Consider the following 15,143-nt stretch of genomic DNA (forward strand, 5'->3'; position numbering starts at 1 on the left):
AGCTTCCGAAAATGAAAAAAAACAAGAAAGGAAAGCTAACTTCGAGCGAAGCCGAAGTTGATATACCCTTGCAGAATACTCTGTAAATTATATTCTCCAAAATTATTCATATGATGCATTTTTAATACTCATAAAAAATCACAACTTTCTTACTTTAAAAAAACCAAAGTTATGGCATTTCCAATCGTTCAGTTATATGGCAGCTATAGGATATAGTCGGCCGATCCTTATGAAATTTGATAGGCCGGATTGATTGGCCAAAAATAAAGCCCATAGAAAATCCCAACTTCCTAACTTAACAAACAGCGGAGTTATGGCATTTCCGATCAATCAGTTATATGGCAGCTATAGGATATAGTCGGCCGATCCCGGCCGTTCCGACTTATATACTGCGTGCAAAGGAAAGAAGGGCGTGTGCAAAGTTTCAATTCGATATCTTTAAAACTGAGAGACTAGTTCGCGTAGAAACAGACAGACAGACGGACAGACAGACGGACAGACAGACAGACAGACAGACGGACAGACAGACGGACAGACGGACAGACAGACGGACAGACGGACATGGCTATATCAACTCAGGAGGTGATCCTGATCAAGAATATATATACTTTATAGGATCGGAGATGTCTCCTTCACTGCGTTGCACACTTTTGACCAAAATTATAATACCCTCTGCAAGGGTATAAAAATTGCTAACATAGCAATTAAATCCAAAAACTTACAACCGACTAACTGTTGAAAATCGTAGGCCGGTCAAGAAGTGTATTTTCAAATCACCTTATTGAAAGCTTCCGAAAATGAAAAAAAAACATACGTAACATGATAGGAAACAAACTTCGACAAGATTAAGTTTATGTTTTCATAAAAAATTATAGTGTTACTTATGAAAAATTCGAAAATCGCTCTAAAAATAATTTTGACTAAATCAACCTGAAATTGTTTTTGATGGCAAATATCCGGAAAAATCATCTCGATTTTTCGGTTTTTAATTAAAACCTCTGGAAATAATGATCAGATCTCGGAATGCCATACCTCGTTGGATTCGTTACAAAATTTTCAAAGTTACTACAAAAAGCCCTTACAAATATAAATATGTTTTTGATGACCTAGATCCGGAAAAAATAAGATCGATTTTTCGTTTTTTTGATCAAAACCCTTGGAAACAATTGCCAGATCTTGGAATGTTATACATCGTTGAATTCGGTACAAAATTTTCAATCTATTTGTACTACTAGCTAAGAAAATGTATTGTTCAAATTTTCTCAAAAAAACAAGATGAAGAAGACTCGTTTAGAGCCACTTCATGTGGAGATGCGATCAGTCAGATAACACGTTTTACAATTTGAAACCCAAATAGTAATGTTTAAGTGTAGTGCGTAAAATCAGTTTCGGAGTATCAGTACTCCCTCCTCTTGGTTACTGGGGATAGGCTCGCGAGCACTAAGACTGCGCACAGCTCCAAATAAACGAATGAGCAAGCGACACACACATACTCACGCCTAGAAGGACGCACACGCAAAGCATATACATATTCATGTATGCAAAAAGAATGTAAAAAGTGTGCGCGGGTCCCATACGACAAGCTAAAAATTTGTATAGAAAATTAGTTAAAAAATTACTCCGCAGACTCGCGCACGCATGGAGCGGTAAGTGGTGGGTGGTGCGGGGATGGTGTGGGTTTTGCTTTACATATGCGAACGCACACACACGGAAAAATACGGCGAGAGAGAGTTGCTTCACCAGTTAGACACAGTTGGCATTAGTGGGCGGTGTTAGAAGTGCGCGCGTCCCCCATCGCCCCTCGCCCACCCCATCTCCAACATCCACTCCACCTCATCTACGCTCCTTTACCGTGCACTCACACAACCTTCACGCTCTCCTTCAGCCCACACTTACATGGGCCATGTACAATTTTAATGTTTAGAGTCGCGCGCGCTTAAAGTTTGTCATAAAGCACCCCATTAAAAAAAGGGCGAACAGCGAACCTAATGGAAGGGGGGAGGGTTGGGAGGATGATGGGATTTTGGGTAGATGGGTTCGTGGGTAGAGAAAGGGGCTGAAGATAACCAGTGAGCAGGCAGGAACAAAAAGGAGAACTCCATCAAATTAAATACAAATGCGAATTAGAAAAACTTTTTCACCGTTTTTTTGGTTTTGTTGTTGGCCCGCTTTGTGTACATATGAAATTAAATTGGCTGCTGCCAACTCTGACGTTGCCGTCGCTGCTCTTGCTCAGCAATGCATTGACTGTCGACTGTCACTAACAGACTAGCGCGAATGCTTAAGAGCCAAGTTGGCGGGAAGAAGGGCGCCGTTGGCGGAGCGGTTAGCACGAGAGGAGGAGGCACGCACATGCCAGCAGAAAAGCAAAAAAGTTTTCCGAAAAGAAAATGCTCGAAGGGGGTGTAGTTCGGGGTGGGGTAGGAGAAGGGATAGGGAAAGAAGTGCCACAAGTTAAAACAAACAGCCAAGTCAAAACATGCACGGCCATAGAAAAGAGCCAGTAAAAGCAAGGATGATGAGTCCCGCGGAAAAGCCAAGGAGTCGAACTTTAAATGCACCTTCCTTGAAGATCCTCAGAAGCAAATCGTATTTGAATATGTTATAGTTATCGGGTCCAGCTCTTTTCGACTTATATACTACCTGCAATACACATAAGGCTTTGAGAAAAATTTTATCCGCTTTAAAACTGATAGACGTGATTGCTTTGAAATAGACGGATCGATTCGCCTGGAGAAGCTGATCAAAAATATGTATACCCCTTATGGTCGAAAATGTCTTCTTCATTTCTGACTAACATTTCGATAGGGCTACACAAATATATAAAATTAACAAATTCTTTGAAGTACCTATAATATTATGGGGCGATCTTTAGTGATATCAAGTATACGCTCTGACGGCAAAATAAGCCCTCTAAAGGGAGGTCTTTCCTTGAGCCAACCTGCAGAGAGCGAAATGCTAAATTATTTGGGAATGAATAGGTGGAGTGTCGAGGGGAAACGCACAAATTAAAAAATAAGCTTTCAAGAGCCGCAGCCAGCAGAGGGCGATGGGTGGGGAAGGGGTACTCTTCATCTGCACGCACCACAACGCACTTTTCCACAAATACATTTGCAATTTATGTACCTTTTTCTGGCTGCGACGCGCGAAATAATAAAAAAAAGGAACACCGAACACAAACCCAGCTCACACACACCAACACACACAAGCGCGTAGGCAGTTCGACAATGTTCTATATGGTTACATATTCATATGTTAGCGGCTCATACTGCAAGTGCGAGTGAAACGGAGCCAGTTTACATAAGCCCCACCAAAGCGAACGCAACTTTTTCTTGCTAGCGGGAGGAGGTGGTGCAGGAGGAGAAGAGGTAGGGTGTGGGGAGCACGAGGTTAGCTCAACTTTCTTTGCATACTCTTCCTGGCGTGTGGGTGTGTGTGTGTGTGTGTATATGCACCCCGACCCGATCTGATAACTTTAAGGGTATTTCCCATTCGGTTTTCCGTTGCCGCCCACATTTTCCCTTCTTTTGTCGCTGTGTTTTTTCGTTTTCGTTTTGTAGTTGTTTTTGGCAATTAACCAAAAGTGGTGGTACCCGCCCCTCCTCCCTCCATCCAAATGCTGTCACACGCATGCTTTTTGGGAATCCTCTTCTTTCCGCTCGGCACCCCGCTATAACCTACTTGAAATTTTTAAAATATTTTTAACTGCTGCGCTCCACTCTGTTTGGTTAATATTTTTCTTGCTCGTTTGCGTGTGTGTTTGTGTTGGGGGGTGTCTAGTGTTTGCGCGTTGGAGTATGGACCCTGCCACCATCACTTCCCTCCCGCATATGCGTAATATATTAACCAAAACAAAAAGAAGAGAGCGCAAAAACAAAGCCACCAAAAAGTAGGTGGAGCAACAAATTTCAGCTCGCTTCTGACACTTGAAACTTACTCTTTGGCGCCATTGGCAATTATACATAAGCATAACCCACTCATAGACGTACATGCAGGCTTCTGAAAACACATAGCGAGGCATCTTTTTTGTGCGGGGCACAAAATTAATAATTGGGAAGCAACTTTCCAGTACAATAATGTGGGCTCCGCAGCAAAGTAGACTACCAGACTAGCAGACTAGTAGACTAGTAGACTAGTAGACTAGTCTTACAGATTTTTAACACTAATATTATTTCTTATTCACCTGACCTTGTCCCCCTTTTACTTTTCCAAAGCAATGATATTGACCGACTTTATCTCTCTTATCTTTCCAGCTTATTTTCCACTCTGATCGCAGGTGAGTACCTTCAATAACTGGGTTTTAGAGAACACAAGGATCAAATCCTTTGTGCGAAGGGTGGGTAAACACGAGATAGTCTTAAGCTTGAATGCGATAGGTAAAGCCCAACTGACAAACATGCATTTGAGGGATGACTCACAGACACACACTCACGCACCCCTGCCGGGACACTCACACCAGCACACATGCTCCAGCTATTCCTATTGGCTAATTATTGCGAACTGAGCACTCAACAAACTCCCCCCAAGCCCCCAACCTACATGCCCTCCATCAAAAATAATCTGCATATGTGTACGCGTGAGTCTGTGCGTTATTTAAAGCAAGGCTTCCAAAATATGCTGAAACTTTGGGCCAAGACGAATACGAGCAAAGGAACCTTACAAAACCATCGGGTGTGCGTAACGTAAAAATTTTAAATTATATTTACCAAGCAACGACAACCGCCAGAAGCTGCAACCGAAAGTCTATCTTCATATCAGTGTGTGGCTCCATGCTGATGAACAAGAAATTATTTTTCTAATGCAGCTACAAGATCACCCAAAATCACACTGAGAATTAGAATAGCTCTTAACTTTGGTGCCACCGGAATGTATACTTTCCATTCGGGAATCTGAGGTTGAGGGTAAGGTAAAACAAGAGAGAACGCTATAGTCGGGTGCCCCGACTATCAGATACCCGTTACTCAGGTAAAGGGAGTGCGAGGGAGATGGAGATAGAAACTTTGATCACGCATAACTTTTTAACGAATGGTCCGATTTGAAAAATTTCTTCTACATTTCGATAGGTATTGATAAACACAATAAAACTGCATTTTTACTTTTCCGAAATATTTAAATTTTTAAAATCGTATATAAGCGATTGTGGGCGTTAAATGGGGCGTGGCACCTTTTTGAAACAAACTTGCGCTGCGTAGGAACTCCTAGAATCTGCATGCAAAATGCCAATCTTCTAGCTTTTATAGTTTCCGAGATCTCAGCGTTCATACGGACAGACAGACAGACGGACAGACAGACGGACAGACGGACAGACGGACAGACGGACAGACGGACATGGCTATATCGACTCGGCTAGTGACCCTGATCAAGAATATATATACTTTATAGGGTCGGAAACGCTTCCTTCTAGCTGTTACATACTTTTGCACGAATACAATATACCCTTTTACTCTACGAGTAACGGGTATAAAAATCCAAAAAGACATTTATATTAATTAACAGAAAAATATAGTAGCCAGAGAGTTCCTGGTTTTATTCCGTTAACCGAAACAAAATGATTCAAAATTTGGAAGATCTCGGGCTATGTTTTAACAAGTTATTTTTGCCAAATATTGTCTATTCTCTTAAACATATTTTTTAAGTTTTTAATTAAAGTATTAAATATAAATATTTATATTTATTTTTTTCTTTAAGTTTAAGCAAAATTAAACAGTTGATTCCGAGCCTGATAAAGCTGTTTTACACTTTACGTCGTATATCAACATTGATACATGTAACTATACTGTATATTCAAAGTAGAGTAATACCAAGTCCCAATTTAGAACGAAGAATTCACGTTTAATTCGAACACTTGCAATAGTGCTATAAATGTTTTTTAGAATTTTATTTTTCTCATTTTAAACTATGGCATTTTTGATTTTAGAGTGCTTTAATTGTTAGGTCGATTTTGTTTTGAGTGCAGGAGCAAGAACTCGCGCGCGTCCCATGCAGCTTAAATAATTTGTCGCATTTGCCGGTTTCCTAGTTGCTTCCCTTTCCCCTTTTTCTTACACCAAACCACTCCACAGATTCGGCCGCCCACCGTTTTTCCGTTCCCATTCAAAAGAAACTACGCGAAACTACAACGAAGACGTCAAAATCCACATCGACATCCAGCTTTCCTCGGTAACGCACACACAAGTACGTTGGCTCTCTTTCGCCGAAAAGGAGCCAAAAGATAGAGAGCGAGGAAAAAAAATTACTTCGGGCGCACTTGTTGGCATCCTCGCCATCGTGGCTTTTCGTCTAACAGCACTGGTGAAAGAGAATCTCGCCCAGCATAGCATACTTCTCGGGGTGCGAGACGTGGTGCAGGGGGCGGCCTGCGTCGAGGCGCTACTGGTGGGTACTTTACTTGATGATTATGGCGACGATAATGATGATTGGAATGGCTTTGATGGCGTTGAAAATGAAGATTGCGTGTAGTAGATTTGCTCCGACTCGGTCCTGCTTTTGCTGCTCTTCTTCGTATGCCTTAACTGCCCGCTGCTTGTGTGCGTGCTTATGTTTATGTGTGGGTGTCTGCATGTTGAGGTGTAGCATAGAGCGAACGGATTTTGGGTAATGCGTCCAACTACACACTATCAACATTTGATTTTATTATGCTCATTTTTATGCGCGTAGTTCAGTGTTTGCCTCACTTTCTAAGACGTCTGGTGGAGTGGAGTAGAGTGAAGTGGGGTGCGGGTGGGTGAGTTACTGGGCGGTCAATCCGAGCAACAGGATGGCGTCTGCTGACTGGTGGGCGATGGGTGGTCCGCGACCAGACTTCAAGTGCTCCCGACTTTGACCTCCTGCGGCAGCGGCTGAGACGCTAGCGTCGCTGTTACTGTTGTCGTCGCCGTTTTGTCCTCGTGACAATGAAGGCCCCGCCGTCGCCTTTTGCCGGCTCCGGCTCGCTTCATTTTCGTCCGAACCACGCCAAACTCAGAGTGAAGCCCACTGAAGGAAGCTGGGAGTCATTCGGTTTCAGCTCGGTTTCAGCCGAAATCGCCAGCGTCTTGGGCAGTTAGTAACCGTTAAGACGTCGTGGCTGCCTAGTCGCGTGTCCTTCGCCGTTCGGTCTTTGTATGTTTAGTTGCGTTTATTTTTGTGTCTCGAAAATCCTCCGACTCGAAAGCAACAGGGTAAAGCAAGTCGGCAAGAAATCTGCAAGATCGCCGATCCAAAGGACACTGTCTCTTTCCCTTTCTTTCCATCGCCGAATGTTGCATACTTTTTCGGGGTAGCACAATGGAGCTGGATCGAGGCAGTGAGCCAGGGCGGAACAAAGCAAAAAGACAACAAATTAAAATTTTAAAAACGACTCTTCTCACACACGCACACCCACGTTCTCCAGCTCCCACACACACACGCCATCCTTTTTATTCGTTTGGGAATTTTTGTGCGTCGATTTCCCCTTTTGAGGCGGCGACGCAGCGCCGTCGGTGGGCGGCTGCGGGAGTTCGGCTCGTAGTTCTCCTCTATAGAACGCACGTGTGTGTGTGCAAGAGTTCTTTTTATTTTCTTGCTTTAACATTTTTTGTATTTTTCATTTTTCGTTTGCGTTTTTTTGCGCGCGCTCTACTCTCGTGTCGTCGTGTAAACGCGTTTTTTTTAAATTCCCCTCTGCTGCCGGCATTGCACGGGGGTTGCTTGTATGTGTGCTGCTGTGGTGTTGTGTTTGTGCGCGGGAGATGGGGTGCAGCAGAGGCCGCAGCATGCAGTGGGGTTGGTTGTGGATGGATTTTTTCCACCGTCACACTCACACAGGCACTCATACGTGAGCGCTGACTCTTTTTTCCTGATTCTGCCGCCGCTGCTTCTTCTTATCCTCCTCTTTCCGATTTCCTTTTTCGCCTGATGTTATTTTTTTCTCGCTTTTTGTTTCAGCTGCTGCTGCGCTGCCGCTTTCGGTTTTAGCATTTTTCGTTCGTTTTTCGCATTTTTGTTTTGTTTCTGATTTTCCTTTTTGCCTAGCGCTGCCTACGCCGGCGTCGCTGCCGCGGCCAGCGCCGAAGTCGCATCCTTTTTTTTAACGTTACACGCAGAAAAAATGAGCAAACTTTGTCCTGTCCGTGTGTGAGTCTCTCGCTTGCACGTCAAATGTATGTGTGTCGGTGTGCGAATAGTTGTTGCTGCCCGGGGAGGGCTGCGGGAAGCGAGCCAGCAAAATGAGTAATGAGTGTTTAGTACGTTGTTTGGCGGGTGATTTTTATGGCAGCGCTGCGGCAGTGCAGCCAAGTGGGGATAGAGTGAAGAGTTAAGGGGTGCAGGGGCCGTGGACGCTAGTCCAGTGCAGTAGCAAGTCGGCAGCGAGCGTGCAAGCGTAGGAAGCGGACGGTCAACGAAACGTAGCACAGCATTTGGCGCTATCTAATTGGAATCGCCTTGCCAATCAGTAATCCCTGTCTTTTTGTGTGTGTGTGTGCGTGTGTAATGACTTCAATTGTGTGCTAAACTTACTACGGTCGCGCAGCTCCAGATTCAGCAGCATCAATTTGGGCACCAAAACAAAGCTCCGTCGGCGTCGCAGCCGCATCCTTCGTCCTGCAGCGACTTCGGGCCACCTTCGGCTGTCGGTTGGCATCGGCTGCGCCTTGGTCCTGCCGTCGCTACCGCTGCCTCTGCTGCTGCCTCTGTCCGCGTCGCTGCCGGCGGCCCTGGGCCGCTGCGATTGCGAGTTGGACTTCAATCGAGTTGGGTTTTAAAAATAACGTTAGTTGCTGTTTGTTGCTCGTTACGTGCGCGTGCTGCGACGCGGACCAAAAACCATCAGCCACCAACGAAAACGGAAACTGAATCTGAAACCAAACTGAAGTCAGAACTCAACTTCACTCAGAAATCAAATCACGAACACCAAGAAAACTGCGTGAATGGATTCTCCCTTTTTGTCCAGTGCTAGTTAATACGTCGAGAACAGAATACCGGGATTTTCGAAATTTTACCCATATCCGCGCGTTTGTTGATTGTTTTCATTTTTGTTTGGTGAGCCGCAGAGAGGCGAATCCCCTGTGTCGATGACAAGTTGTGCAATAAATCGAATCTAATCAAAGTGAAGGCAAGTCCAAGAAATAGGAACACACCAAAGCAAGTGATATCGCAGCCGATCCGAAACCAAATCATAGCCAGTCTAAGCCACCATATTCCGCACCCATAAAGAATAGCGAGCAACCGCAACAGAAACTCTGACAAACTGCCCCAGTGAAAGTAAGAGTGAACAGCAGCCCGAGTTCCAGCCGGATCCGGACTGCCTAAGCTGACCCTGAGCTGGCGATGCACGTGGCGCAGCTGATGGATCACTTGCAAGCCGTCATGTAAGTGCGCTCCCAAAGTAATTTGGTTCACCGGAGAGTTAACAGACTTATTCCCTAATCGTAAGGGGTTCCTCATGTCAACGAGTTGTTTTTCGATCACTTTCCAACTCCCAGTGTTTAACCCTAGCTATTTAGTGTAATTTACATTTATCGATCAGTGTCACCGTCTCTCAGAAATATTTAATCTACTGTCAGCTTTTAATTTTGTGTTATTTTCTTTTCGAAAGAAACTTTAATCTTCCAAGTCAGTGTCTGCCTTGTAATATTCTCCTTCTTTTGCATTATCCACTACTGAAGTTATGAAAATTGGATTGCGTTTATATTTTTTTATATTTTTACATTTCATTTTAATGTTTACCGCACCTGATCACACTTTCCTGGTTTTTTTTTGTACTTTCAATTATATTAGTCACGATTACACTTTATTTCAGCTATAAATTCGATTCTTTTCCTCTATATCATTTTTGAATTACATATCCTTCTCTTAGCCACTTTGCTATGCAACAAATGGCATTTACTTATATTTTCTATATTTATTGATCTAGCTTTTTAATTGTCTACGTCCATGTTTTTGACCTCAGCTTTTTAGTGCTTTATACATTTATTGATCAGCGTCACCAGAAACATGTTATCTACTGTCAGCTTTTAATTATACCCTTGCAGAGGGTATTATAATTTTGGTCAAAAGTGTGCAACGCAGTGAAGGAGACATCTCCGACCCTATAAAGTATATATATTCTTGATCAGGATCACCTCCTGAGTTGATATAGCCATGTCCGTCTGTCCGTCTGTCTGTCCGTCTGTCTGTCCGTCTGTCTGTTTCTACGCGAACTAGTCTCTCAGTTTTAAAGATATCGAATTGAAACTTTGCACACACCCTTCTTTCCTTTGCACGCAGTATATAAGTCGGAACGGCCGGGATCGGCCGACTATATCCTATAGCTGCCATATAACTGATTGATCGGAAATGCCATAACTCTGCTGTTTGTTAAGTTAGGAAGTTGGGACTCTCTATGGGTATTATATTTGGCCAATCAATCCGACGTACCAAATTTCATAAGGATCGTCCGACTATATCCTATAGCTGCTATATAACTGATTGATCGGAAATGCCATAACTTTGGTGTTTGTAAAGTTAGGAAGTTGAGATTTTCTATGGGTTTTATGTTTGGCCAATTAATCCGACCTACCAAATTTCATAAGGATCGGCCGATATAATTTGCAGAATATTCTGCAAGGGTATTTCAACTTCGGCTCCGCTCGAAGTTAGCTTTCCTTTCTTGTTTTAAAATATTTTTTGTAAAATCAGTGTTTTCTTTGTATGTACCTACATATAGGGTTTTATTCATTGTAATCCACTATTAAAGTTTCTAAAGTTTAAAATATATTAATTCTTTGGTAAGAAAATCCCATGGAATTTAGTTTAGTTTGTTATATTTTGTTAAGTGTATCTTAGCTTGAGGGTATCAAAGTTGATTACACTTTAATATTTTTTAAACTTATAATTAAGTTAATCTTACAAATCACAATAAAACTTTATTTGCTGCTAAATCGATTTTTATTCTCGGGTTCGTCAATTCGAATTCTGTCTTTTATGATATGCAAATGGCATTTACTAATAATTTCCTATTTTAAATGATCTTTTTTCTTAATTGTTTGTAAGATAAAATACATTTTAGTACGGAATTGTTGATATCCATGAATTGCTTTTACCGACAATATCATCAATAGGTTTTCAAATATTTTTATTTCATTCAATTTGATTTTCCTTATTTCTGAGAATCACATTTCTAATGATCTTCTGCACTCGACAACTTTCGTATGCAAGAAATGTTAATATTATTTCGGTTGTCCCCACTTCTCTCTGGATTTGATCCCACATTCTCCGTTCTCTGGATCGTCAATTTGTATTCCGTATTCCGTATTAAATAGCAGAGACTCGATCGCGGGCATTGAACTTGATCAAAGCTTTTCTCGTGTAAACAGCAGTGCAGGGTTAGCGGGGGCGATCTCTAACGCGGGGCGGTTCCAGCGTTGGCCTCCTCGCATATTACGCATACGTAATAGCTGCTGCTCCAGGCGTTGCCATTAGCGGCGGGCAATGCACGCTGGGCCTTCGCCGAGCATACGAGTGAAAAGGAACGACAGCAGAGGCAGATGGCGAGTACGTGAGACGGAGTGTGCATGTGACTAACCCACTGCAGTTCCAATTAGAACAAACGGCGAGAAGTTCAATGCGATCATTTCGCCTTCGCAGTCCCGCCTGCTGCTTGCTGCCTGCTCATTGCGGCTAGCGTTGCCGTCGACGTCTACGCCGGGAGGTTGTTGACGAGGTCTCCGTCACCTAGAGGTTAATGCCGGTTGTAATTGCAAAGCACCCAACAAAGGAGCGCAGCTTAGCAGCTTAGAACGACGGTACAGGGGCGCTACGGTAAAGTGGTTATACCCGCGCAGCTCTCTCTTAACGGCTAATCTGTGACTCGGTGACAGTTACGGTGATCTTGAAACAGTCATAAACCGAACGAGACGCGATAATAAAGACTTTATAGATACGTATATACGTGTAGATACATTTATGAGTGTTTATTCGTTTATGAATCGGCAAAAGGTCAATGCAGACAGGGCTGCAGACAGCGGGACGGGCGCAGAAAACCTTAAAAAAACTACAATAAAAACAATTCTTGAAAAATGCTAGCACAAGTGCGAGACCAGCAGAATTAAAAAACCAAAATTGCCACGCATGAATCAAAAAAAAAAGCCCACAAAAACCAGCCACAACAACATGAGGATGCAGCAGTAAAATACAAATGCACCAAAAACAATGAACAGAAACGCGAAAAAAAACTCTGAAAAAAGTGTGCAAACAAGATGCAAGTGGCAACAAGTTTCTCAGTCGCAGTTGGTGGATTTCTCAGTCTCCCAGTTCCAGAGTCTCCTCATGGCCAGCAATCTTCGCTCTGCAGTCTTCGGTCTGCAATCTGAAGTGTTTGTGCGTGTCATGGGGGAAGGGTGAGGGATTGTGGAGCGGGAATCTGGGTTATGGCAAACAGGGGAGCCATGTAATAAAATGCGGTAATGGTAACCAAAATATTAAACAAGTCTTCGTCAACATCAGCAGAAATTGCAATTTCAAAAGGTGGCGGAGGGAGAAGAGGAGTAGAAGCGGAAGGGCTTGAAAACAAATGCGAAAACAGGCCGACTCCCAAGAGTTTTTGGCTTTGGTCTTGGGCTTAAAATGTGGGCTACACTTTCAATTGGAACCTCCGGGGAGATTGTTGCCGAGGGGAGTTGTGATTGCGAGCCGAAGACGCACGACGACGCTGCTGATAAACGCTCCAATCGCGACTTTGTGTGCGTGTACCGCGAAAGTTGCATGCTCCCTTTATTTACAAATTGCCGCTGCTGATCTGCTGAACGGAGCGCAGGCAGAGCAAACATTTCCATCGGTGTGTGGGCGGCGCTCGTTGATTCGCTCGGCGACTACGACACTTTTCGCCTCTGCATTTCCCCCAATTTTTCGGCCTTTCAATGAATAAACAAAACTTCTAAGTGGGCAATACCAGAAAATACAAAAACACCCACACACAGAACCACGAAACCCCGAAAAAAGCTATTTTCGCTCGGCTTCGCTACCGTCGCATGCGCAGAAATTGCTCGTTTTTTGGCGACTGCGCTGCCACTGTAAACTGCAGCGATCGGATCACACTGCTGCCGCCGTCGGCGTCGCTGCACTCCAAAAAAGTCAAAGAAACACACAAGCGCACGAGAAGTATATAACAAAAAAGCGAGCAAAAGGCAAAAATAAAAAGCGAATGAAACATACAAGCGGCATAAGTATACACACACACACACTTGCGCTGGGAATTCTCTGATTCAATTGGACAGGCACACACACTAACACACACGCACACTAGCAGAGGGCAGGGGCACAAGCCCAACACATTTAACTGCATTTTTTCGGAACTCAGTTGAGCTTTTTAATTCGATCGGTTCAGTTACTAAAGTTAGTTCAGCCCAAACGCACAATTTCAATTTCCATTTATAAATTTGAACTCGAATTGAATAGCATTAGTGCGGCACGCAGACACCCAGACATCCCTAATCCCCACCCCCACACTCTACACAAGGATTGGACAGTCTTTTTTATTTTTTTAAACATTTTTTTGTCAAGTGTAGCTATAAGCAAAAATCCCACAACTCCAATTAACCAGCCCGGAAAGGGAATTTAGTGCACGATTCATGCGCGTTTTGCTCCCTCTTCACCTTCAGACCACTAATCAGGAGCGGTGAAAGCGGAAGAAACCCCCAAATTTTAAGTGAATAAACCGTGTGCATCCACAGTCCACCCAATGCCGCGAAGAAATGAGCGACGATGCGACTGCTGACTGAGGTCACAACCACAGCCGCCAGGTAAGGTTGCCCAACTAATATTCGCGGGAGGGTGCCCTTCGCCACTTAAAGCCTCCTCGGATCAAAATAAATGTGGTGGAAGTTACTCGATCTTTCCGAGGACAAAGTATCTGCCCGTTTGTGTGTATGTGTGCGATAAAATGCATCAACCAGCCACATCCACAACGATGCAGGTACAGATACACACTGAAATTTGATTCGAATGTGGCCCCGGTCTATAAGAAGGACATTTGCCTCATGAGAGGCAGTCCAGTGCAGCTGCCCGTTGGTTCTCTGTGTCCTCTCTGCATTTTGCCTTAAGCTCTTTCCCTTTTATTAGCACTTTGATGGAGAGTCACAAAATAAGCGGACCGGCTCATCGCTAGACCCCGCAAATCCCCTCACCCATAGTCAAGTCACAAATTTTCGGTGCATCTGCATACAAAGACACGGGGCACGCAGGTACAGATGCCCTGCAGGAAGCAGGGCAGCACAGTAGCGTCGACTCTTGTTCCCTCGTCTCTCCGTCTACCTCCTTGACCTCCTCTCCGCTGCATTGTTCGACTTCTCCGCTGCTCCTCCATTCTCCGCTTCTTCGGCTGCAGTCGGACGCTTCGTGAAGCTTACTGCCAAGGCAAGGCAAGGCAAGGCAAAGGCAATGGCAGCTGAGGATCTGTACTCGGCCGCTCACAAAGGCCAGCCAAGCAGGCCTCGGGAAAGATCGAAAGCCAACCCGAAACTGCAGTTTGCTGATCAGCGTCGCACCGAGCAAACGTCGTGTGGCAGCCCATCGCAAGTCCCCATCGCTCATCGCACATTGCAAATTGAGAACCGTAAATCGCTCGCGCAATGTACAAGTCGCGCTGAATATAAAAGTTAGCATATCCGCGTTTGCTAACCGTTCGCTTCCACACCCATTTTGTTTTCGTTTTTTTTTTTTCTGTTGTTTGTTACTCGTTATATCATTGTTGACTGCTCCTGCCCATGCAACCCACATACGCCTAGTCAGGCTCGACCGGAATCGGTCTCAGGAACTATCAGGATTAGCTATATGCTAGGTAAGTCACGTGAGCTGCGCTGCAACTTTCGGTTTCGGTGGAGTAATGCGAAAAATGGGACAACAACAATGTCCAAATGGACAGACAGACACGCACTCAAGCGGTTCGGCTATGGAGCCTGTCGCCTCCCCTTCCACCTCCTCATACATTTGAGTTGGTAGCGCCGGAGTCCTCTGCCGCAGCCTCAGTCGCTGTCTCTGCTTCTGCCTCTGCCTGGTTTCTGTCAGTTGTTGGGGCGACTAAGACCGAGACCCAGACGAGTCAGCCAAGCGACAACATCCACAACCATTCCCCATCTACAAGACACAAAGACCACTACCAATACACTTGCACGGACACGTGTACACAAACACAGCAAGGTGACGTA

General features: G+C 44.3%; 2 protein-coding genes across 7 annotated transcripts in view; one reads left to right on the forward strand and one right to left on the reverse strand.

Annotated features, from left to right (window-relative positions):
* The window catches only part of LOC108052935 (mucin-2), a 107,442-nt gene that overhangs the window by 88,305 nt on the left and 3,994 nt on the right, over positions 1-15,143 (reverse strand). The gene's annotated exons all lie outside the window — the stretch shown is intronic.
* Positions 1-15,143, forward strand: part of LOC108052936 (broad-complex core protein) — an 83,289-nt gene that overhangs the window by 41,865 nt on the left and 26,281 nt on the right. Inside the window, 1 exon segment of the mRNA XM_044461316.1 lies at positions 4,254-4,276. The gene's annotated coding sequence lies outside the window, so the exon portion shown is untranslated.

The sequence above is a fragment of the Drosophila rhopaloa genome, unplaced genomic scaffold (assembly GCF_018152115.1).
Source record: "Drosophila rhopaloa isolate 14029-0021.01 unplaced genomic scaffold, ASM1815211v1 contig_3, whole genome shotgun sequence".
Taxonomy (NCBI): domain Eukaryota; kingdom Metazoa; phylum Arthropoda; class Insecta; order Diptera; family Drosophilidae; genus Drosophila; species Drosophila rhopaloa.